The 25,181-nt window shown below is 42.2% G+C and overlaps 1 protein-coding gene and 3 non-coding genes across 4 annotated transcripts in view; 3 read left to right on the forward strand and 1 right to left on the reverse strand.

Moving 5' to 3' along the window:
• Positions 1-25,181, forward strand: part of LOC147272180 (uncharacterized) — a 430,453-nt gene that overhangs the window by 318,935 nt on the left and 86,337 nt on the right. The gene's annotated exons all lie outside the window — the stretch shown is intronic.
• On the reverse strand, positions 2,126-2,207 carry trnal-aag (transfer RNA leucine (anticodon AAG)). Its single transcript has one exon. It is a non-coding gene; the product is annotated as a tRNA-Leu (tRNA).
• Positions 23,510-23,700, forward strand: LOC147272194 (U2 spliceosomal RNA). The gene has a single exon (XR_015116447.1). It is a non-coding gene; the product is annotated as a U2 spliceosomal RNA (small nuclear RNA).
• LOC147272195 (U1 spliceosomal RNA) lies at positions 24,243-24,406 on the forward strand. The gene has a single exon (XR_015116915.1). It is a non-coding gene; the product is annotated as a U1 spliceosomal RNA (small nuclear RNA).

Raw genomic sequence — 25,181 nt, forward strand, 5'->3', positions numbered from 1 at the left:
TGATGTTGGTGGACCGAGGGGAGTTTGCCTGAACCTGCTTGAACCTGCTTGGACCTGCTGGCTCCTGCTCAGTCCCTCACTCAGCCTCACTCAGCCTCAGCAGCACCGCTCCACTGAGGACTGATTCAGGTTCCTAGCAACCAAATAGGAGGAGAGCTGAACCTTCTTGCTGGGAGGCCACAGTGCTGACCACTGCACCATTGTGTCCCCTGAAAATGCCACCACGTTGTTGGGATTTTCTGTAAAAGCAAGCACACATGAACATAGCAGCTTCTTCACAGGGCTGGTGGTGCAATGGATAACGTGTCTGACTACGGATCAGAAGATTCTAGGTTCAACTCCTGGCCAGCTCGCTTTAAACTTTATACTGAGAAGATGAAGTGAGAACCACTGATCAGAGTCACTGAAGTCCTCCCAGGTTTCCTCCTTGTCTGCTGGAAACATGAACACATGAATGATCCTGCTACCTCTCATGTTAAGCTGCACTTGACAGTGACAGCAGGAGAACAAAAATCCCAGTGTGTCATCAACATTTCCTGTCAATCAATGATAGAAGCTGTTGAATTTCTGGATCAGAACAAGGAGAAAGGAGCCCCAATGAAAGAGTGATGGTTCTTGATTCTGATTTTGTTCTTCACTCCTACACCAGAGAGTGAAAGTGAGGGCTGGCTGGGAGCAACTGCCTGCTTCAGAGTGGGAGGAGCCTCAGGACTTTCCAGTGAGAGCTGCAAACTTCCACCAGCGCCCAGTGCCAGCAGGTCTTCATGATGGAGCTGAGAAGAACACAACAACACCAGAGCACTGGAGAGGAGCACAACACTTCTTTGCTTCCTAGCCACTCTCATGTCTGTCTGTCCATCTGGAGTTGGGGGGAGGAGCTTCACATGTTTTTTCTTTTTTTAAAAAGGGAATGACATGACTTCCTCTGCATGTTAGAATATGAACGACTAAAAATGTTCATGCCCAGTTTAAAGTTAGAATTAAATTTTAAGTAGAAAAATCTTCCCTCTTCAATCCTGTCACTCAGTGTTGTAAACTGTTTCTAACAAATTCTACTGTTCAACAGTTCAAGTGTTTCTAATGAAGCTGAATGTTCTCCTCTACTTTCCTCAATTGTGTTTCTTTCATGTTCTCCTGACATCAAAGACTGAATTCTAGTTACTGTCAAAGCCCTGATGACATCATCAGGAATTCTGACCTGTCCAGGGTGAACTCTGAACCCACGCCTCCTCAAAGACTGGGGATCTGCTGACCCTGCCTCTTCAACAATGTCACCTGGGATCGCCGCCCCCCCCCCCCCCATGACCCTTAAAGGATAAGAACAGAAAGTGGATGGAGGGATGGACTCAACACTGAAATCAGCTGATCTGATCCACATTCTAATGTTTCCTGTCCCTCTTTAGGAGTCAGGAGAATAGTAGTGTATATAATAATGTATATCCAACCTTGTAGTATCTTTCCAAAGCTTTTAGTATTTCTTCTTGTTTCTACTTGTAGTTTTAGTGTCTGGATCTTTTCTTTTGATGTCCTGCTGTCTGCTCTTTGCTTTTGGAGCTTCCTTCAACAACTACCAGGCCTCCTGGGTACTGTAGGAAACATGGTCAAGTTCTTCTGACTTCTCCAGGAACGTCCTGCTCACATTGGTCTGTCTTCATTTTGACTCCTCCCACTGCCACAATGACCAGCCTTTATACTCTTGGTGACTGGGGCCCTGGTTGCTGCAGGCCTCAACACCAGCCTGTGGTTGTGAGCAGTGCAGAACAGAACTGACAGTATCTCCCATGCAGGACCTGGGTCAGCGCCTGGTGCCAGCTGGGGCACCGCTTTAACCTGGACCCCTAGAAGATCTTCTCCAGGAACTGGCCTTTTTCAATCGAAACAGCGTGAAACTTCAAGTAAAGAATTAAAATTATTTAATTCACAATGAAGCCTCTGTCATAAAACAGAGGAACAACTGACCACCTCCCCATGACTTCACACTGATCACCATGAGGTAACCTGGTAGTCAGAGCAGTGGTGCTCAGAGGAGGGTTCTTCTTCTGGTCACAGGTTTGAAGACCTCAGTGGAAGAGAGAGGAGAGGCAGTAAGAGACCTGCCACACCTCTCCAGTGACCTGGGACATGATGGCAGTGGTGGGATTTGAACCCACGGCTCCTCAGAGACTGGAGCCTTAATCCAGCGCCTTAGACCGCTCGGCCACACTACCTCACTGTGCTGCTCTCTGAGTTGGTCTGCTAAAGGCATGTTGAAGAGGAAGTAACAATGATATCAAACTTATTCTGAAGGGGGACCCCTTCCCTCCACGGTCACAGGAAGTGATGACAGCGCTGCTAGAAGCAGGAAAGAAATGGTAAAAGGACTCAGTTTGTACAGAGCCTTTCTACCTCAGCAGCACTCAAGGAGCTGAACAATGTCCACTCATTCACACACACTCACACACTGATGCTGAAGGCTGCCATGCAAGGAGCCAACCTACTCATCAGAAGTATTTAGGGGTTCAGTCTCTTACTCAAGGACACTTTGACATGGTCACTGGAGAAAGTGAGGATCAAACCAGCCACCCTTTGGTTGCCAGATGGCCACGCTACTCCTGAGTCATGTGACCTGGATAAGAGGGTGAACTACAGCTGATCGCCATGCTAGCAAACCCCTTTTGTTTGGTTTGGTTGTTGTTTAGTGACTGTGGATGAATACACAGGAGAAGTTGAGCATAAGTTTGTGTTCCCTGTTCACTTGAATATGCAGGAGTGTGAGGTGGAAATACTACTTGGAGGAGAATGAGAGTTCAGTCTCAGCGCTATGACCTGTGCTGACACTAAAACATGTCAGCCCACAGAACAAAGATGGCAGTCCTCTGGGAAAGCAGGTACATCACACATACATGAAGAAACCCTACAGGAAACAAATATGTTGCCAGAGACTTTTACTCTGTTTTTGTTGTTTACCCAAGTACAGGATTGGAGGGAGACTGATGGTCGCTGTTTGGGTTTTTGGAAAACAAGGAGGCTGTGGGTTCAAGCTGGATTCTCAGAGACGATTTCCCCAACCTCTACATTGGCATCTCCACTGTCATCCAGTCATGTGACTGAAGTCATCCAGTCATGACTGAAGTCATCCAGTCACGTGACTGAAGTCATCCTGTCATGTCAGTGATGTCACTTGGCAGGACTGTCATTGCCGTCTCATTCTAGAAAAGAACCCAGACTCCACCTGTGGCTCCATGATAACTGATGGACCTCTGGTTGGAGGCTGGACGATGATGTTTGGACTGGAAGGAAAACTCCTTGTCCAAATTCCATTGTGTTCAAATTTAAAGTCCCACAATAAGAAGTAGCTGAAGCTGACAGGTGGAGGTTTGGAACTACAAGATGGTGATGTTTTCTTGACTTGATGCTCTGACTGTCAGGGTAGATGACAGCTTCTTCTGCTGCTGCATCTGAGTGGCTATGATTGGAGGTTTTACCCTCCAAGGTTGTTTGGTTCCAGGGGAAATTCTAAAATTCCAGTCCCCAACCTGGGCTGTTCTGAAACTCTTCTCCTGAATCACTCCTGAGCTGCAGCAAGAAAAAATACCAGTGCCAACCAGATCAACTTCATGGCTGCTAACAGCCTCAGACACTTGATTTCCATCAATCTGGAGCCAAGAAGGCCCTCACCTGTGGTTCTCCTCCAGGAGGGTCCAGGTTCTGCCATTGGGGCTCCTGGTGCCACTGCCAGAGAGCCTCAGCTGCACACTGCAACATTTCAACAGGAGATTGACATTCCTTCAAATGTCCTGACATCTGATTCCAATGGTTCTGTTCCATATTTATATTTTAAAATGAATCACACAATGAAAGCTGCCTCAGCTGCTTTAAGAGAGAGAACAAGCTAAGAGATCTGAAACCAGTAAAATATGCTTTTCTGTGTGCAAACTAGTGAGGGGCATGGAAGGATATTTTACCACCAATACAGAACCCAGACTTTAGTCATGTGATGAGATGGAGACTCTGATTATGAAGTTAATCGACAAAATGTGACTTGAAAGAAAATACATTTCTTCAGCAGACTTTGATCCAACATTGAAGTTAGATTTTGGTGGCTGCTCCATGTTGGAGGAAACCAGGCCATAACAGGGAAGCTCCTTTGCCTCCTCTGCTGCCAGTTCAACCACTCACTCCCCTCAGTGGAGAGCAGCTTCAACTGGGTTTGGAATGTACCATTGTGGATGCATAGGAATGTGGAGAAAATGTCCTTTGTCAGAAGTGGGATTCGAACCCACGCCTCCAGGAGAGACTGCGACCTGAACGCAGCGCCTTAGACCGCTCGGCCATCGTGACAGACACTGACAGTTGCAGACTGAATTAATTCACTGACAAAGTAGAATTTTTTCCACAGGAGCTACTGGCTCATGAGTTGTTGCATTTATTGTTAACATTAAACACACAGTCTGTGTTCATGGCAGTAAGAAAGGAACGAGAACATTAGAACCACATTGCATCTCTTGATCAGTTTGTTACATGGGACACATTCCAGACAGGAAGGTCCCACCAAGACTTGAACTGGGATCACTGGATCCAGAGTTCTCACCCTTCCACCATGGAACCAAACACAAGGAGGAGGTTCCTCTAAATACCACTTGACATCACCTGCAATCAACCTGTTGATATTTGGAGGTTCATCTTGCTCTTGTTCCAGACTACATTGGCAAAAGGATCATGAACCACAAGGAAATCATGGAACTCCAGATTGATTCAGGACTTTCTAACTCCATCGTATGACCTGGGAGCAAAGACTGGCCAGGCCTTCCTTAATTTATCAGTTAATTACTGCTTCAACAAACATGCCACTTAATTAAGTTACCAGAATTTCTCTCATTGAAAAACCCACCAGCCTGATTTCTTGACATGACATGAAAAATTCTCCAAGAACACACAGTTGGGTGGAAAGATACCAGGTTAACCAGGAGGAGTCCTGTTCCTGAACCATGGATGGAACAAAGTCCACTGGAAAACTCAGCAGTTCCTGAGTGCCAGATCCATCCAGGAGCTTGGGTCTCCCCTTGACTGTGGAGATCCATGAGATCAAGGAGGACAGAGGAAAGAAGGATCCTGTTGGAGATCTCCTCCCTTCTTCCTCCACTTCACTACTACTTGGATGTCAGGAAAATGAGGTACTTTACTCAAATGAGGTATTAGGAGTTTCCTGTTTGACAAGAAGGAAGTCAGAGGTTCATCCCTCACTTGTTGGTGGTGCCCTCAACCTGCTGAGAGCATCACTTAGTTCTCTACAGAGAAACATGGCAGCTCTGCTGAAGGCTGCAGGAAACCTGCTGGAACGGAGACTTGGACTCAGGTCACTGGATTCAAAGTCCAGGGTGCCAACAGGTCCACCAGGGCATCTGTGCTTTACTTACCGTGTAAAAAGGACCACAGTGGTCGTCTGGTTTTAATTTAACAAACAAATACGGTTTGAAAACTTTGAGACAGAGACACAGGGCTCTTATTTGAAGGGCCATGGGATGGGAAATATCCCAGACCTCAGAGATCAGAGCGCTCACTTTGATCTCAGGGTCCTGACTTTGGGGGTTCTTCCTTTGGTCTTCAAATACTTGTGGTTTTTATTGGCAGAACTTTCAACTTGCATGCAAAAAGAGAATCACAGTCAATGTAAACCCAGCAGACAGTGTTTATTTCTAATAAATCAGACAATCGCACAAATGAGAATGAAAGAAAAAAAACAATAAAATGTTTTAAAATCCTTCTCCACTCTAAAGCTTTTTAAAGTTCATTTGAAGGTTCAAAGGTGGTGGTGAGGAGGTCACCCTGATCCTCCCTGTCGTCACTGCCAGGATTCTTTCTTCTTGTGCTGTGGTTCTTCTGATGAAGGGGGCGGGATGTTTGCTGTCTCAGTCTCCACCAAATGTCCTCTTTAGGACGCCACAATGTGGTCTCTTCACTGCTCCATCTTCCCTGCATCGGAGACACCAGCGTTCCTCCTGGTGCCGACCCCATCGTCCTTCTACCCAATGGTGCGGCCATGGATCCTCAGAAGAGGCTGGGATCCTTTTCTCATCAGAGCCACAGTTTTTCCTGGAGGGAACAACAGGAGCTTTGTTGTAATGTTTTGCTCTGTGTTTCCTGCTTAGAGTGTCAGGATCTGTGACGCCATCTTGTGGTAGTGGATCATCATCTTGTTGTGTGGTAGTGGATTCATTGATCTGCTGTTTCAACACATTCAAGTTCATTATCCTACAAGTCAAAGTACATTTGGTGTGGAGTTTTAGTTTCTGGCCTCAATCATAACGTGTGCCTTTCTTCTTCATGAACATTTCTCAGCTTTGTAAGTTTATTCTAGTTTTTCTTCCTCACTTTTCTATTCCATTGTTGTTGAAGATTCTACTGCAGGTTGGAGTTCCCTGTTGACTGAAGCAGAAACAGGAACAACAAGCTGGAGGCTGTCAGAGCTCCAAGTTGGGGGCTGATATTAAAGTAGGAGATGAACACATCCAGGTTAGCATCCCTCTCAGAAGCTGCTACTTTAGCTCTTCAGAATACAGCAGCCTAGCATAGCTTCATCTGGCCAGTTAGTGGCCCACTTTGATGTCTGGGATATCAGGTTCAAGGTTCTTCACAGCTCTGAATGAAGGCTTTCTAAAGTGTTAACCAGTACTCCAGTTGTAAAAAACAATCAGGGGGATGGTAGATTTTGATGTTTAGGAACAGATCATTTGTGCTGATGACAGCGCATCAGGTGAGAGACCAACAGTGTACCCTTACTCCTCTAAAACAACAAGCATGCTATGGATATTACCTGTCTGCTACTCCTGTCATTGATCTTGACCAAGCCCCCAGGCTGACACTGCTACCACTGCTCCTACATAGTGAGAGTCAAATGCAGAGGACATTTTCCCACCGGGTGCAAGTGCAACTTCATACTCATGCTACCTATAAATCTGGGAATTCTTCTATATTTTGAAACAAAACATTCTAAAGTCAAGTCCATTTTAATGAAAGTGCAAGAGCAAAAGAATGAAACAAATGTACCGTGGCAGGATAGCGCTACACTCCCCACCATGAGGGGCAGTATGGCAGACGATAGTGAGTGGTCACCTAGCAGTAGACCTGGTCCGACCCTTCTCCGTCCTTTCCACTTCCTCTCCCTCCTTTACGGAGCCGACAGCCGTGCGTGGTGGCGTCTCGCTGGTCAGCAGATCGGTTAAAAAAAGGTACCTCAAAACCTCAAAATAATGCTACAGTGATGTCGGAAGAATTGCTCATGATCTCAAAATGATGCTAACAGTAATGTAGTGATAGTTGCTAATAAACTCAAAGTGATGCGGACACGAATGTAGTAAGAGTTGCTACCAACCTCAAAATAATGCGACAGTGATGTTTGAAGAATTGCTGATGATCTCAAAGTGATGTGACAGTAATGGATTAAGAATTGCTAATGAACTAACAAAGATGCTAAATGTAATGTAGAAAGTGTTTCGAACAACCTCAAAGTAATGCTGACAGTCGTGTAGTAAGAGTTGCTACTAACAACAAAATAATGCTACAGTGATGTCGGAAGAATTGCTAATGAAATCAAAATGATGCTAACAGTAATGTAGTGAAAGTTTCGAATAACCTCAAAGTAATGCTGACAGTCATGTAGTAAGAGTTGCTTCGAACCTCAAAATAATGCGACAGTGATGTTGGAAACATTGCTAATAAACTTAAAATGATGCCAACAGTAATGGAGTGATAGTTGCTATAAACTCAGTGATTAACTCAGTAATGAAGTGAAAGTTTCGAACAACCTCAAAGTGATGCTGACAGTCATGTAGTAAGAGTTGCTACTAACCTCAAAACAATGCAGTTGTAATGTAGTAAGAGTTGCTACGAACCTCCAAAAAATGCGACAGTGATGTCAGAAGAATTGCTAATGATCTCAAAATGATGTGACAGTGATGGAGTCAGAATTGCTAATGAACTCAAAATGATGCTAACAGTAATGTACTGATAGTTGCTAAGAAACTCAGTGATGCTTACAGTAATGTAGTAAGAGTTGCTACGAACCTTAAAATAATGCAACAATAATGTAGTAAGAGTTGCTACGAACCTCAAAATATTGCGACAGTGATGTCGGAAGAATTGCTAATGAACTCAAGATGATGCTAACAGTAATGTAGTGATAGTTGCTAAGAAACTCAGTAATGCTTACAGTAATGTAGTAAGAGTTTCGAACAACCTCAAAGTGATGCTGACAGTCATGTAGCAAGAGTTGCTACGAACCTCAATTTAATGCTACAGTGATGTCGTAAGAATTGCTAATAAACTCAAAATGATGCTAGCAGTAATGTAGTGATAGTTGCTCATAAACTCAAAGTGATGCTGACAGTCATGTAGTAAGAGTTGCTATGAACCTCAAAATAATGCGACAGTGATGTCAGAAGAAATGCTAAAGATCTCAAAATGATGCAACAGTGATTTAGTAAGAATTGCTAATGAACTCAAAATGGTGCGAACAGAAATGGAGTGACACTTTCGAACAACCTCAAAGTGATGCTGACAGTAATGTAGTAAGTGTTTCGAACAACCTCAAAGTGATGCTGACAATCATGTAGTAACAGTTGCTACGAACCTCAAAATAATGCGACAGTAATGTAGTAAAAGTTGCTACGAACCTCAAAATAATGCGACAGTGATGTCAGAAGAATTGCTAATGATCTCAAACTGATGGGACAGTGATGTCCTAAGAATTGCTGATGAACTCAAAATGATGCTAACAGTAATGTAGTGATAGTTGCTAATAAACTCAGTGATGCTTACAGTAATGTCGTAAGAGTTGCTACGAACATTTAAATAATGCAACAGTAATGTAGTAAGAGTTGCTATGAACCTTTAAATAATGCAACAGTAATGTAGTAAGAGTTGCTACGAACCTCAAAATAATGCGACAGTGATGTCGGAAGAATTGCTAATGATCTAAAAATGATGCGACAGTGATGTAGTAAGAATTGCTAATGAAGTCAAAATGACGCTAACAGTGATGGACTTAAAGTTGCTAATCAACTCAGTGATGCTTACAGTAATGCAGTACGTGTTTCGAACAACCTCAAAGTGATCCTGACAGTCATGTAGTAAGAGTTGCTACGAACCTCAAATAATGCGACAGTGATGTCAGAAGAATTGCTAAAGATCTCAAAATGATGCTACAGTGATGTCATAAGAATTGCTGATGAACTCAAAATGATGCTAACAGTAATGGAGTGAACGTTTCGAATAACCTCAAAGTGATGCTGACAGTCATGTACTAAGAGTTGCTACGAACCTCAAAATATTGCGACAGTGATGTCGGAAGAATTGCTCATGAACTCAAGATGATGCTAACAGTAATGTAGTGATAGTTGCTCAGAAACTCAGTGATGCTTACAGTAATGTAGTAAGAGTTTCGAACAACCTCAAAGTGATGCTGACAGTCATTTAGTAAGAGTTGCTAATGAACTCAATTCAATGCTACAGTGATGTCGTGAGAATTGCTGATAAACTCAAAATGATGCTAACAGTAATGTAGTGATAGTTGCTAATAAACTCAAAGTGATGCTGACAGTAATGTAGTAAGAGTTGCTACGAACTTTAACATAATGCAACAATAATGTAGTAAGAGTTGCTACGAACCTCAAAATAATGCGACAGTGATGTCAGAAGAATTGCTAAAGATCTTAAAATGATGCGACAGTGATTTAGTAAGAATTGCTCATGAACTCAAAATGATGCTAACAGTAATGGAGTGAACGTTTCGAATAACCTCAAAGTGATGCTCACAGTCATGTACTAAGAGTTGCTACGAACCTCAAAATAATGCGACAGTAATGTAGTAAAAGTTGCTACGAACCTCAAAATATTGCGACAGTGATGTCGGAAGAACTGCTAATGAACTCAAAATGATGCTAACCGTAATGGAGTGAAACTTTCGAATAACCTCAAAGTGATACTTCCAGTTATGTAGTAAGTGTTGCTATGAACCTCAAAATAATGCGACAGTAATGTAGTAAAACTTGCTACGAACCTCAAAATATTGCAACAGTGATGTCGGAAGAATTGCTAATGAACTCAAAATGATGCTAACAGTAATGTAGTGATAGTTGCTAATCAACTCAGTGATGCTTACAGTAATGTAGTAAGTGTTTCAAACAACCTCAAAGTGATGCTGACAGTCATGTAGTAAGAGTTGCTAATGAACTCAATTCAATGCTACAGTGATGTCGTGAGAATTGCTCATAAACTCAAAATGATGCGACAGTAATGTAGTGATAGTTGCTAATAAACTCAAAGTGATGATGACAGTGATGTAGTAAGAGTTGCTACGAACCTTAAAATAATGCAACAATAATGTAGTAAGAGTTGCTACGAACCTCAAAAGAATGTGACAGCGATGTCAGAAGAATTGCTAATGAACTCAGAATGATGCTAACATTAATGGAGTGAACGTTTCGAATAATCTCAAAGTGATGCTTACAGTCATGTAGTAAGAGTTGCTACGAACCTCAAAATAATGCGACAGTAATGTAGTAAAAGTTGCTACGAACCTCAAAATATTGCGACAGTGTTGTCGGAAGGATTGCTAATGAACTCAAGATGATGCTGACAGTAATGGAGTGAACGTTTCGAATAACCTCAAAGTGATGCTGACAGTCATGTACTAAGAGTTGCTACGAACCTCAAAATAATGCGACAGTAATGTAGTAAAAGTTGCTACGAACCTCAAAATATTGCGACAGTGATGTCGGAAGAATTGCTAATGAACTCAAGATGATGCTAACAGTAATGTAGTGACAGTTGCTAAGAAACTCAGTGATGCTTACAGTAATGTAGTAAGAGTTTCGAACAACCTCAAAGTGATGCTGACAGTCATTTAGTAAGAGTTGCTAATGAACTCAATTCAATGCTACAGTGATGTCGTGAGAATTGCTGATAAACTCAAAATGATGCTAACAGTAATGTAGTGATAGTTGCTAATAAACTCAAAGTGATGCTGACAGTAATGTAGTAAGAGTTGCTACGAACCTAAAAATAATGCAACAATAATGTAGTAAGAGTTGCTACGAACCTCAAAATAATGCGACAGTGATGTCAGAAGAATTGTTAATGATCTCAAAATGATGCGACAGTGATGTAGTAAGAATTGCTCATGAACTCAAAATGATGCTAACAGTTATGGAGTGAACGTTTCGAATAACCTCAAAGTGATGCTGACAGTCTTGTAGTAAGAGTTGCTACGAACCTCAAAATAATGCGACAGTGATGTCAGAAGAATTGTTAATGATCTCAAAATGATGTGACAGTGATGTAGTAAGAATTGCTAATGAACTCAAAATGATGCTAACAGTAATGGAGTGAACGTTTCGAATAACCTCAAAGTGATGCTCACAGTCATGTACTAAGAGTTGCTACGAACCTCAAAATAATGCGACAGTAATGTAGTAAAAGTTGCTACGAACCTCAAAATATTGCGACAGTGATGTCGGAAGAACTGCTCATGATCTCAAAATGATGTGACAGTGATGTAGTAAGAATTGCTAATGAACTTAAAATGATGCTAACAGTAATGTAGTGATAGTTGCTAAGAAACTCAGTGATGCTTACAGTAATGTAGTAAGAGTTTCGAACAACCTCAAAGTTATGCTGACAGTCGTTTAGAAAGAGTTGCTAATGAACTCAATTCAATGCTAAAGTGATGTCGTGAGAATTGCTCATAAACTCAAAATGATGCTAACAGTAATGTAGTGATAGTTGCTAATAAACTCAAAGTGATGCTGACAGTCATGTAGAAAGAGTTGCTACGAACCTCAAAATAATAAGACAGTAATGTAGTAAAAGTTGCTACGAACCTCAAAATATTGCGACAGTGATGTCGGAAGAATTGCTAATGAACTTAAAATGATGCTAACAGTAATGTAGTGATAGTTGCTAATAAACTCAAAGTGATGCTGACAGTAATGTAGTAAGAGTTGCTACGAACCTAAAAATAATGCGACAGTGATGTCGGAAGAATTGCTAATGATCTCAAAATGATGCGACAGTGATGCAGTAAGAATTGCGAATGAACTCAAAATGATGCTAACAGTAATGGAGTAAAACTTTCGAATAACCTCAAAGTGATGCTGACAGTCATTTAGTAAGAGTTGCTAATGAACTCAATTTAATGCTACAGTGATGTCGTGAGAATTGCTCAAAAACTCAAAATGATGCTAACAGTAATGTAGTGATAGTTGCTAATAAACTCAAAGTGATGCTGACAGTAATGTAGTAAGAGTTGCTACGAACCTTAAAATAATGCAACAGTAATGTAGTAAGAGTTGCTATGAACCTCAAAATATTGCGACAGTGATGTCGGAAGAATTGCTAATGATCTCAAAATGATGCGACAGTGATGTAGTAAGAATTGCTAATGAACTCAAAATGATGCTAACAGTAATGGAGTGAAACTTTCGAATAACCTCAAAGTGATGCTGACAGTCATGTAGTAAGAGTTGCTACGGACCTCAACATAATGCGACAGTAATGTAGTAAAAGTCGCTACGAACCTCAAAATATTGCGACAGTGATGTCGGAAGAATTGCTAATGAACTTAAAATGATGCTAACAGTAATGTAGTGATAGTTGCAAAGAAACTCAGTGATGCTTACAGTAATGTAGTAAGAGTTTCGAATAACCTCAAAATAATGCGACAGTTATGTCAGAAGAATTGTTAATGATCTCAAAATGATGCGACAGTGATGTAGTAAGAATTGCTCATGAACTCAAAATGATGCTAACAGTAATGGAGTGAACGTTTCGAATAACCTCAAAGTGATGCTGACAGTCTTGTAGTAAGAGTTGCTACGAACCTCAAAATAATGCGACAGTGATGTCAGAAGAATTGTTCATGATCTCAAAATGATGTGACAGTGATGTAGTAAGAATTGCTAATGAACTTAAAATGATGCTAACAGTAATGTAGTGATAGTTGCAAAGAAACTCAGTGATGCTTACAGTAATGTAGTAAGAGTTGCTACGAACCTCAAAATATTGCGACAGTGATGTCGGAAGAATTGCTAATGATTTCAAAATGATGCGACAGTGATGTACTAAGAATTGCAAATGAACTCAAAATGATGCTAACAGTAATGGAGTGAAACTTTCGAATAACCTCAAAGTGATACTTACAGTTATGTAGTCAGTGTTGCTACGAACCTCAAAATAATGCGACAGTAATTTAGTAAAAGTTGCTACGAACCTCAAAATATTGCAACAGTGATGTCGGAAGAATTGCTCATGAACTCAAAATGATGCTAACAGTAATGTTGTGATAGTTGCTAATCAACTCAGTGATGCTTACAGTAATGTAGGAAGAGTTTCGAACAACCTAAAGTGATGCTGACAGTCATTTAGTAAGAGTTGCTAATGATATCAATTCAATGCTACAGTGATGTCGTGAGAATTGCTCATAAACTCAAAATGATGCGACAGTAATGTAGTGATAGTTGCTAATAAACTCAAAGTGATGATGACAGTAATGTAGTAAGAGTTGCTACGAACCTTAAAATAATGCAACAATAATGTAATAAGAGTTGCTAGGAACCTCAAAATAATGTGACAGTGATGTCAGAAGAATTGGTAATGATCTCAAAATGATGCGACAGTGATGTAGTGAAAGTTGCTACGAACCTCAAAATATTGCGACAGTATTGTCAGAAGGATTGCTAATGAACTCAAGATGATGCTAACAGTAATGTAGTGATAGTTGCTAAGAAACTCAGTGATGCTTAAAGTAATGTAGTAAGAGTTTCGAACAACCTCAAAGTGATGCTGACAGTCATGTAGTTAGAGTTGCTACGAACCTCAAAATAATGCTACAGTGATGTCGTGAGAATTGCTCAACAACTCAAAATGATGCTAACAGTAATGTTGTGACAGTTGCTAATAAACTCAAAGTGATGCTGACAGTAATGTAGTAAGAGTTTCTACGAACCTTAAAATAATGAAACAAAAATGTAGTAAGAGTTGCTACAAACCTCAAAATAATGCGACAGTGATGTCGGAAGAATTGCTAATGAACTCAAGATGATGCTAACAGTAATGGAGTGATAGTTGCTAAGAAACTCAGTAATGCTTACAGTAATGTAGTAAGAGTTTCGAACAACCTCAAAGTGATGCTGACAGTCATTTAGAAAGAGTTGCTAATGAACTCAATTCAATGCTACAGTGATGTCGTGAGAATTGCTCATCAACTCAAAATGATGCTAACAGTAATGTAGTGATAGTTGCTTATAAACTCAAAGTGATGATGACAGTAATGTAGTAAGAGTTGCTACGAACCTTAAAATAATGCAACAATAATGTAGTAAGAGTTGCTACGAACCTCGAAATAATGTGACAGTGATGTCAGAAGAATTGCGAATGATCTCAAAATGATGCGACAGTGATTTAGTAAGAATTGCTAATGAACTCAAAATGATGCTAACAGTAATGGAGTGAACGTTTCGAATAAACTCAAAGTGATGCTGACAGTCATGTAGTAAGTGTAGCTACGAACCTCAAAATAATGCGACAGTAATTTAGTAAAAGTTACTACGAACCTCAAAATATTGCGACAGTGATGTCTGAAGTATTGCTAATGAACTCAAGATGATGCTAACAGTAATGGAGTGAAACTTTCGAATAACCTCAAAGTGATGCTGACAGTCATGTAGTAAGTGTTTCGAACAACCTCAAAGTGATGCTGAAGTTCATTAAGGAGTTGCTAATGAACTCAATTCAATGCTACAGTGATGTCGTGAGAATTGCTCATAAACTCAAAATGATGCTAACAGTAATGTAGTGATAGTCCAATAAACTCAAAGTGATGCTGACAGTAATGTAGTAAGAGTTGCTACGAACCTTAAAATAATGCAACAATGATGTAGTAAGAGTTGCTACGAACCTCAAAACATTGCGACAGTGATGTCGGAAGAATTGCTAATGATCTCAAAATGATGCGACAGTGATGTAGTAAGAATTGCTAATGAACTCAAAATGATGCTAACAGTAATGGAGTGAAACTTTCAAATAACCTCAAAGTGATGCTGATAGTTATGTACTAAGAGTTGCTACGAATCTCTAAATAATGCGACAGTAATGTAGTAAAAGTTGCTACGAACCTCAAAATATTGCGACAGTGATGTCGGAAGAATTGCTAATGAACTCAAGATGATGCTAAAAGTAATGTAGTGATAGTTGCTAAGAAACTCAGTGATGCTTACAGTAATGTAGTAAGAGTTTCGAACAACCTCAAAGTGATGCTGACAGTCATTTAGAAAGAGTTGCTAATGAACTCAATTCAATGCTAAAGTGATGTCGTGAGAATTGCTCATAAACTCAAAATGATGCTAACAGTAATGTAGTGATAGTTGCTAATAAACTCAAAGTGATGCTGACAGTCATGTAGAAAGAGTTGCTACGAACCTCAAAATAATAAGACAGTAATGTAGTAAAAGTTGCTACGAACCTCAAAATATTGCGACAGTGATGTCGGAAGAATTGCTAATGAACTTAAAATGATGCTAACAGTAATGTAGTGATAGTTGCTAATAAACTCAAAGTGATGCTGACAGTAATGTAGTAAGAGTTGCTACGAACCTAAAAATAATGCGACAGTGATGTCGGAAGAATTGCTAATGATCTCAAAATGATGCGACAGTGATGCAGTAAGAATTGCGAATGAACTCAAAATTATGCTAACAGTAATGGAGTAAAACTTTCGAATAACCTCAAAGTGATGCTGACAGTAATTTAGTAAGAGTTGCTAATGAACTCAATTTAATGCTACAGTGATGTCGTGAGAATTGCTCAAAAACTCAAAATGATGCTAACAGTAATGTAGTGATAGTTGCTAATAAACTCAAAGTGATGCTGACAGTAATGTAGTAAGAGTTGCTACGAACCTTAAAATAATGCAACAGTAATGTAGTAAGAGTTGCTATGAACCTCAAAATATTGCGACAGTGATGTCTGAAGAATTGCTAATGATCTCAAAATGATGCGACAGTGATGTAGTAAGAATTGCTAATGAACTCAAAATGATGCTAACAGTAATGGAGTGAAACTTTCGAATAACCTCAAAGTGATGCTGACAGTCATGTAGTAAGAGTTGCTACGGACCTCAACATAATGCGACAGTAATGTAGTAAAAGTCGCTACGAACCTCAAAATATTGCGACAGTGATGTCGGAAGAATTGCTAATGAACTTAAAATGATGCTAACAGTAATGTAGTGATAGTTGCAAATAAACTCAGTGATGCTTACAGTAATGTAGTAAGTGTTTCGAATAACCTCAAAGTGATGGTGACAGTTATTAGGAATAGTTGCTACGAACCTCAAAATAATACGATAGTGATGTCAGAAGAATTGCTAAAGATCTCAAAATGATGCGACAGTGATTTAGTAAGAATTGCTCATGAACTCAAAATGATGCTAACAGTCATGGAGTGAACGTTTCGAATAACCTCAAAGTGATGCTGACAGTCATGTAGTAAAAGTTGCTACGAACCTCAAAATATTGCGACAGTGATGTCGGAAGAATTGCTAATGAAATTAAAATGATGCTAAAAGTAATGTAGTGGTCGTTGCTAATCAAGTCAGTGATGCTGACAGTAATGTAGTAAGTGTTTCGAACAACCTCAAAGTGATGCTGACAGTCATGTAGTAAGAGTTGCTACGAACCTCAAAATAATGCGACAGTGATGTCGGAAGAATTGCTAAAGATCTCAAAATGATGCGACAGTGATGTCAGAAGAATTGGTAATGATCTCAAAATGATGCTAACAGTAATGTAGTGATAGTTGCTAATAAACTCAAAGTGATGCTGACAGTAATGTCGTAAGAGTTGCTACGAACCTTAAAATAATGCAACAGTAATGTAGTAAAGGTTGCTACGAACCTCAAAATATTGCGACAGTGATGTTGGAAGGATTGCTAATGATCTCAAAGTGATGCGACAGTGATTTAGTAAGAATTGCTAATGAACTCAAAATGATGCTAACAGTAATGGAGTGAACGTTTCGAATAACCTCAAAGTGATGCTGACAGTCATGTACTAAGAGTTGCTACGAACCTCAAAATAATGCGACAGTAATGTAGTAAAAGTTGCTACGAACCTCAAAATATTGCGACAGTGATGTCGGAAGAATTGCTAATGAACTCAAGATGATGCTAAAAGTAATGGAGTGAAACTTTCGAATAACCTCAAAGTGATGCTGACAGTCATGTAGTAAGAGTTGCTACGAACCTCAAAATAATGCGAAAGTAATGTAGTAAAAGTTGCTACGAACCTCAAAATATTGCGACAGTGATGTCGGAAGAATTTCTAATGAACTCAAAATGATGCTAACAGTAATGTAGTGATAGTTGCTAATCAACTCGGTGATGCTTAAAGTAATGTAGTAAGTGTTTCGAACAACCTCAAAGTGATGCTGACAGTCATTTAGAAAGAGTTGCTAATGAACTCAATTCAATGCTACAGTGATGTCGTGAGAATTGCTAATGAACTTAAAATAATGCAACAATAATGTAATAATGTAATGTCGTGAGAATTGGTCATGAACTCAAAATGATGCTAAAAGTAATGGAGTGAAAATTGCTAATAAACTCAAAGTGATGCTGACAGTCATGTAGTAAGAGTTGCTACGAACCTCAAAATAATGTGACATTGATGTCAGAAGAATTGCTCATGATCTCAAAATGATGCGACAGTGATTTAGTAAGAATTGCTAATGAACTCAAAATGATGACAGTCATGTAGTAAGAGTTGCTTCTAACCTCAAAATGATGCGACACTGATGTCGGAAGAATTGCTAATGATCTCAAAATGATGCGACAGTGATGTAGTAAGAAATGCTAATGAACTCAAAATGATGCCAACAGTAATGGAGTGAAAGTTTCGAATTACCTCAAAGTGATGCTAACGGTCATGTAGTAAGAGTTGCTCCGAATCTCCAAATAATGCTACAGTAATGTAGTAAAAGTTGCTACGAACCTCAAAATATTGCGACAGTGATGTCGGAAGAATTGCTAATGAACTAAAAATGATGCTAACAGTAATGTAGTGATAGTTGCTATTCAACTCAGTGATGCTTACAGTAATGTAGTAAGAGATTCGAACAACCTCAAAGTGATGCTGACAGTCATGTAGTAAGAGTTGCTACTAACCTCAATTTAATGCTACAGTGATGTCGTAAGTATTGCTCATAAACTCAAAATGATGCTAACAGTAATGTAGTGATAGTTGCTAATAAACTCAAAGTGATGCTAACAGTAATGTAGTGAAAGTTGCCAATAAAGTTAAAGTGATGCTGACAGTCATGTAGTAAGAGTTGCTACGAACCTCCAAATAATGCGACAGTGATGTCAGAAGAATTGCTAATGATCTAAAAATGATGCGACAGTGATGTCAGAAGAATTGCTAATAAACTAAAAATGATGCTAACGGTAATGTAGAAAGAGTTGAAACTAACCTCAAAATGATGCTACAGTGATGTCGTAAGAATTGCTAATGAACTCAAAATGATGCTCACAGTAATGTAGTGATATTTGCTAATCAACTCTGTGATGCTTACAGTAATTTAGTCAGTGTTTCGAACAACCTCAAAGTGATGCTGACAGTCATGTAGTTAGAGTTGCTACTAACCTCAAAATAATGCAACAGTAATGTAGTAAGAGTTGCTACGAACCTCAAAATATTGCGACAGTGATGTCGGAAGAATTGCTAATGATCTCAAAATGATGTGACAGTGATGTAGTAAGAATTGCTAATGAACTCAAAATGATGCTAACAGTAATGGAGTGAAAGTTTCGAATAACCTCAAAGTGATGCTGACAGTCATGTAGGAAGAGTTGCTACGAACCTTAAAATAATGCAACAATAATGTAGTAAGAGTTGCTACGAACCTCAAAATAATGCGCCAGTGATTTTTGGAAGAATTGCTAATGATCTCAAAATGATGCGACAGTGACGTAGTAAGAATTGTAATGAACTCAAAATGATGCTAACTGTAATGTAGTGAAAGTTTCGAATAACCTCAAAGTGATGCTGACAGTCATGTAGGAAGAGTTGCTACGAATCTTAAAATAATGCAACACTAATGTAGTAAGAGTTGCTTATAACCTCAAAATAATGCTACAGTGATGTCGGAAGAATTGCAAATAAACTCAAAATGATGCGAACAGTAATGTAGTGAAAGTTTTGAATAACCTCAAAGTGATGCTGACAGTCATGTAGTAAGAGTTGCTACGAACCTCAAAATAATGCAACAGTGATGTCAGAAGATTTGCTAATGATCTCAAAATGATGCGACAATGATGTCGTAAGAATTGCTGATGATCTCAAAATGATGCGACAGTGATGTAATAAGAATTGCTAATGAACTCGAAATGATGCTAACAGTAATGTAGTGAAAGTTGCGAGTTACCTAAAAATAATGCTACAGTGATGTAGTAAGAATTGCTAATGATCCCAAAATGATGCTAACAGTAATGTAGTAAGAGTTGAAACTAGAACAACAAACTGTCCTCTGATGGTTGGACAGGTTGGTTTGGTCCGTCCTCTCACTCATCATTAAAAGCCCTTATTACTCATCATTCATCCAATCTGACACTCACGTCTGCAGTGGGGAATCCCCAGCAGCCCGCGGCCCACATGGAGCAGTCTCGGCCAATCACGTGGGGCCTGCAGCGACACCGACCACCAAATGACTCGCAGGTTTCACTCTCAGCTCCAACCTCATGGCAGGCACAAGGCAGGGCGCCGTTGTTGAAGAGAGCCCAAGAGACACAGCTGAGCTGAGACAGAATGGAGACGAAGGACAGGAGGGACGACAGAGAAAAAGGAAACGTTAGCGAGACATTTTAGGAAAATTAGTTTAGTGGGGAAAAGGTTCTTAGCCAAACTTGCTAAATGGAAGGAGAACAAAAAAACAAAGATCTTCAAAGGAAAATTAGCACAAAATGAAACCCTGCAAGAGAAAGTAAATCAAGAACTAAATATTCTTGAGGCTCAGGTCTTCAGTTCCAATGCTTGTAAATGACATCTGAATGCATTCACAACCCAAATCTGAGCAGACAGAAGCGTCCCAGTCAGGCCCAGTTTAGTTCCTCAAGAACATTCAGGGATACAGAACATGGACCAACTCAGGCTGAGAGACACCGACTTGACATGAAAGCTGTTGAGGCCACAGTTGCTGATGAAGTGGTCAGATTTCTCCAGTGGTTCTTGGTTCAGGGAGCTGGAGCTGGAGCTGCTCTCAGGCACCACCAGGACGTGATCCTGGAGAGACAGAAGGAAGAAGTCCAGGCCTGACAGAGGAGAAGGAGGCACAGAGTAGAAACAGCAGATACGTGTGGGGAAAGGGAGAGGGTATCAGTCCAGCAGAGGAGCAGGAAACCTACCACCACAGTGCTCTGCCTGCAGGAACCTGCAGGTGAGGAGGACCTGGTGGTCCGGCACATCCAGAATGATCTGGTTTTCAGACAACGCCACGTTTCGGCAGCCGTAAGCGTGGGGACAGAAGGAGGCGTTGGCGTGGCCTGAAAGACACAAACAACCATCTCCATTTGAATGTTTCTCAAACAGCCGGAGCAGGAAAGCTAAGATGAATCAAAGATCCTCCACCCTGCCAGATCCGACCCTGGTAATGTAGACCTGCACAGGGTGGGTGGGGTGGAGCGGCTGGTGGTGGTGGAGGATGAAGACGTATCTGCCCAAAGCCTGGACACGGTGGAGTCCACCGCAGCCTTCTGAGTAGAAGGATGAGAGCGATGTTCAATGGTACATGTTTTCTTTCCTGAACCGCCGATGTTTCCAATCACGAATCTCAGTCATGAGATTTGAACATCATGAAGGAGTTCAAAAGTGTCAAACTGGGCCGGTCTCCATTTTATGAGTCCAGAGACCGAGGATAAAACTACAAGTCCCTGGTTCAGATTTGACTCGTCTGAATCCAAACACAGCAGCGTTCTTCCACCAGGCCAGATGAGTTGATCATGATAACAAGATATCTTCATGCTACTACAACACACAAACTCATCACCAGAAAAGACTTCATGGTGGAACAACAAATCTCCTCCCAATGGGAAAAACATTGAGTTGAACAATCAACTTTTCCATGATGACATGGAGAGCTTGGCAGCAGCAGCAGGCTTCCATTGGGGGCTGATATGCCAGCTCCACTTAGCCTTCTTTGGAATGGTTTCACCTGGAGTGATGCTGTTATTGAGACCTTTTATCTGGAACAACACCACCTGCATGGAGACTGAGGACTTCAACAGATGCAGATGTTGACCCAGAATAAATCTAAATATTCCAGATGTGTGAAATCAATCCAGCAGCAGTGGTGGGAGCGTCGTAAACTCACTCACTCAGCAGCCGTCAGCCTCCGTACCTGCACGGAGTCCAGCCTGATGTGGTCTCTGTTGTCTGCTCCCAGAGGTGGTCTGTCACCTCTGAACCAGGGGGCTCATCTCTCTGGTGGGAGGTCAGTGGAGGAGCTGCAGCGGGGGAGGCCAGGATGGGCTCCTGTAGGAGGAGCTCTGGCCCTCCTTCAGCACCAGCCAGTGGGAGGGAGTTTGGAAACATGAGGGGACACAGGAGGAGCTACAGGGGGAGGGAAGGTGGATCAGAACCCTTCTAACAAGAGCTCTGAGGGGACACAGGAGGAGCTACGGGGGAGGGAAGGTGGATCAGAACCCTTCTAACAAGACCGCTGAGGGGACACAGGAGGAGCTACAGGGGGAGGGAAGGTGGATCAGAACCCTTCTAACAAGAGCGCTGAGGGGACACAGGAGGAGCTACAGGGGGAGGGAAGGTGGATCAGAACCCTTCTAACAAGAGCGCTGAGGGGACACAGGAGGAGCTACAGGGGGAGGGAAGGTGGATCAGAACCGTTCTAACAAGAGCGCTGAGGGGACACAGGAGGAGCTACAGGGGGAGGGAAGGTGGATCAGAACCGATCTAACAAGAGCGCTGAGGGGACACAGGAGGAGCTACAGGGGGAGGGAAGGTGGATCAGAACCGTTCTAACAAGAGCTCTGAGGGGACACAGGAGGAGCTACAGGGGGAGGGAAGGTGGATCAGAACCGTTCTAACAAGAGCGCTGAGGGGACACAGGAGGAGCTACAGGGGGAGGAAGGTGGATCAGAACCGTTCTAACAAGAGCGCTGTCCCACTAATATTCCTCACCAGAATCCTCCTGTCAGGGGGGAACCGTCCATGGGTGCTGATGCAGCGGACTGAAGGTTCAACGTAGTCCATGCTGAACTGGTCTTTAGGCACCAGGTGGACTTTGTGCTAAAAACAGCAGAAAAAAAAGACAAAAAGGGGAGAATTTTAACAAAAGTATGCAAATGAGCTGAAGATCAAAATACAAAAAGTAAATCAAGGTTTTTTTCAAATGATTGCCAGCTATTTAGCTAAGAGAAGGACAAATGTCAATCAAGATGTCAGAATGGAACGATCCCACTGGCTTCTGGTCAAGGGAACCATGGAGATGCTAACTTCCTGTTGGACTATCAGGGTGTCTCATCCCTGACATGCTAACTTCCTGTTGGACAATAAGCGTGTCTCATCCCTGACATGCTAACTTCCTGTTGGACGATAAGCGTGTCTCATCCCCGACATGCTAACTTCCTGTTGGACGATAAGCGTGTCTCATCCCCGACATGCTAACTTCCTGTTGGACGATAAGCGTGTCTCATCCCCGACATGCTAACTTCCTGTTGGACGATAAGCGTGTCTCATCCCCGACATGCTAACTTCCTGTTGGACGATAAGCGTGTCTCATCCCCGACATGCTAACTTCCTGTTGGACGATAAGCGTGTCTCATCCCCGACATGCTACCTTCCTGTTGGACGATAAGCGTGTCTGTTGTCGCGCTCTCCCCTGTGATCGTGTGAAAAAAGGAAAGAAAGAAAGAAAGGCCGACCACGGCGGCAACAACAACAACGGTGACCGCCTGTCCCGGCCAGTTGGCGGTCTCCTCTTGTGCTGGCCAGCCTGAGGAGACCGCGGAGGACGTAGCCTCGATGAGCTCCCAGTATCTCTCACACCTTCCAGCCCTAAATGAAGAGGGCAGGGTTTCTGCCACATTTAGTTGAGGGTCATGGTATCTGACAAGCCCTGGGCTCAGGACAATACATCCACGGCTCGTCTTCGCAGTAAGTGGAATGATACCAGAGAATTCATGCGTGGGAGGAGATCAACTTGGAAAACCCCGACTCCAGGATGAGTCGCTGGCTCGTGGCTTTGAACACCGCTTTGTTTTACTTTGAGTCGCCCCACTAGCATAGCAGGGTGAAGGCACCGATTGCCTTTGCTTTGGATAGCAGTGGGGACAACCAGTGCGCCAGATGCAGTGTTTATGGCACTGCATTTTGTGTCGCCACCCAAAATGTTGCAGTTCCTGCCCACAGCCGCGGCCGGGATTGGCTGTACCGGGGGTGCTGGCTCTCACGTCGGGTGGCTGACAGGCATCGCTTCTCGGCCTTTTGGCTAAGATCAAGTGTAGTATCTGTTCTTATCAGTTTAATATCTGGTACGTTCCCTATCCGGGAACCATGTATTAAATAGCTTTTTGGAACAGGGAGATGGAACGGGAGCTTGCTTCGTCCATTCCACGGATCAACCTGGTATTGCAGTGTTTCCAGGAGTGGTGCAATACCCCGCATTTCTCGTCAGAAATAAAACAAGCCTCCGCCAGGCACTCGCTCACCTGCTCCACCCAAAGCCGGACCAGGGTTCTCCTCCTGCACTGCAGCTTTTCCTCAGCCTGCGGCCGCAATGGCCTTCCAGGAACAGTGCGGGCCCCTCCCCTTTTGTCAGGAGCAAATCCCGTGCTCTTCAGGCCAACTCTCGAGTGCTGCACATGAGGCCGGGGCTGGATTTCCGCCCGCGCTGCCGCTGGGCGTCAAGTTGTGGCTCCGTTTGCACTCCAGATAAGGATGGAGGTCCGCTGACGGCACTGCTCTCGGAGCCTTTCCCAAAAGGCTTTGGAATGCACTCTGAAAGACCTGAACCTTCAATGTGCCTGAGCTTCCCGGGCTTGGGATATCCGACATCCGGCATCGTTGTGAGAAACAAAGGGGGCTGCGCACGCGGCAGATTGGCACAAGGTAGGAAAGATCAGGCGCTGTGTCGGCCTCCCTGCCTGTCAGTCAGAAGGCTGTGTCCCTGGAGCTCATGTCTGTTCCTAAGCTCAGCGAGTCATACTTACCTGGCAGGGGAGATACCATGATCAGCAAGGTGGTTCTCCCCGGGTGAGGCTCAGCCATTGCACTGGGGCTCTGCTGACCCTGGTGAATTCCCCAAATGTGGGAATCTCAACTGCATAATTTCTGACAGTGGGGGACTGCGTCCGCGCTCTCCCCTGTGATCGTGTGAAAAAAGGAAAGAAAGAAAGAAAGGCCGACCACGGCGGCAACAACAACAACGGTGACCGCCTGTCCCGGCCAGTTGGCGGTCTCCTCTTGTGCTGGCCAGCCTGAGGAGACCGCGGAGGACGTAGCCTCGATGAGCTCCCAGTATCTCTCACACCTTCCAGCCCTAAATGAAGAGGGCAGGGTTTCTGCCACATTTAGTTGAGGGTCATGGTATCTGACAAGCCCTGAGCTCAGGACAATACATCCACGGCTCGTCTTCGCAGTAAGTGGAATGATACCAGAGAATTCATGCGTGGGAGGAGATCAACTTGGAAAACCCTGACTCTCATCTCAGATCATTAGCAATTCTTCTTACATCACTGTCGCATTATTTTTAGTTTCATAGCAACTCTTACTACATTACTGTGTCATTATTTTAAGGTTTTTAGCAACTCTTCATAAATTACTGTCAGCATCACTTTGAGTTTATTAGCAACTATCACTACATTACTGTCAGCATCATTCTTGAATTCATTAGCAATTCTTCCGGCATCACTGTAGCATCATTTTGAGATCATTAGCAATTCTTACGACATCACCGTAGTATAATTTTGAGGTTAGTAGCAACTCTTACTACATGACTGTCAGCTTCACTTTGAGGTTGTTCAAAACACTTACTACGTTACTGTAAGCATAACTGAGTTTATTAGCAACTATCACTACATGACTGTCAGCATCACTTTGAGTTCATTAACAATTCTTCCGACATCACTGTAGCATTATTTT

Source organism: Aulostomus chinensis, chromosome 1 (assembly GCF_037954235.1).
Source record: "Aulostomus chinensis isolate RoL2024-O1b breed Wild chromosome 1, RoL_Achi_v1.0, whole genome shotgun sequence".
Lineage (NCBI taxonomy): Eukaryota > Metazoa > Chordata > Actinopteri > Syngnathiformes > Aulostomidae > Aulostomus > Aulostomus chinensis.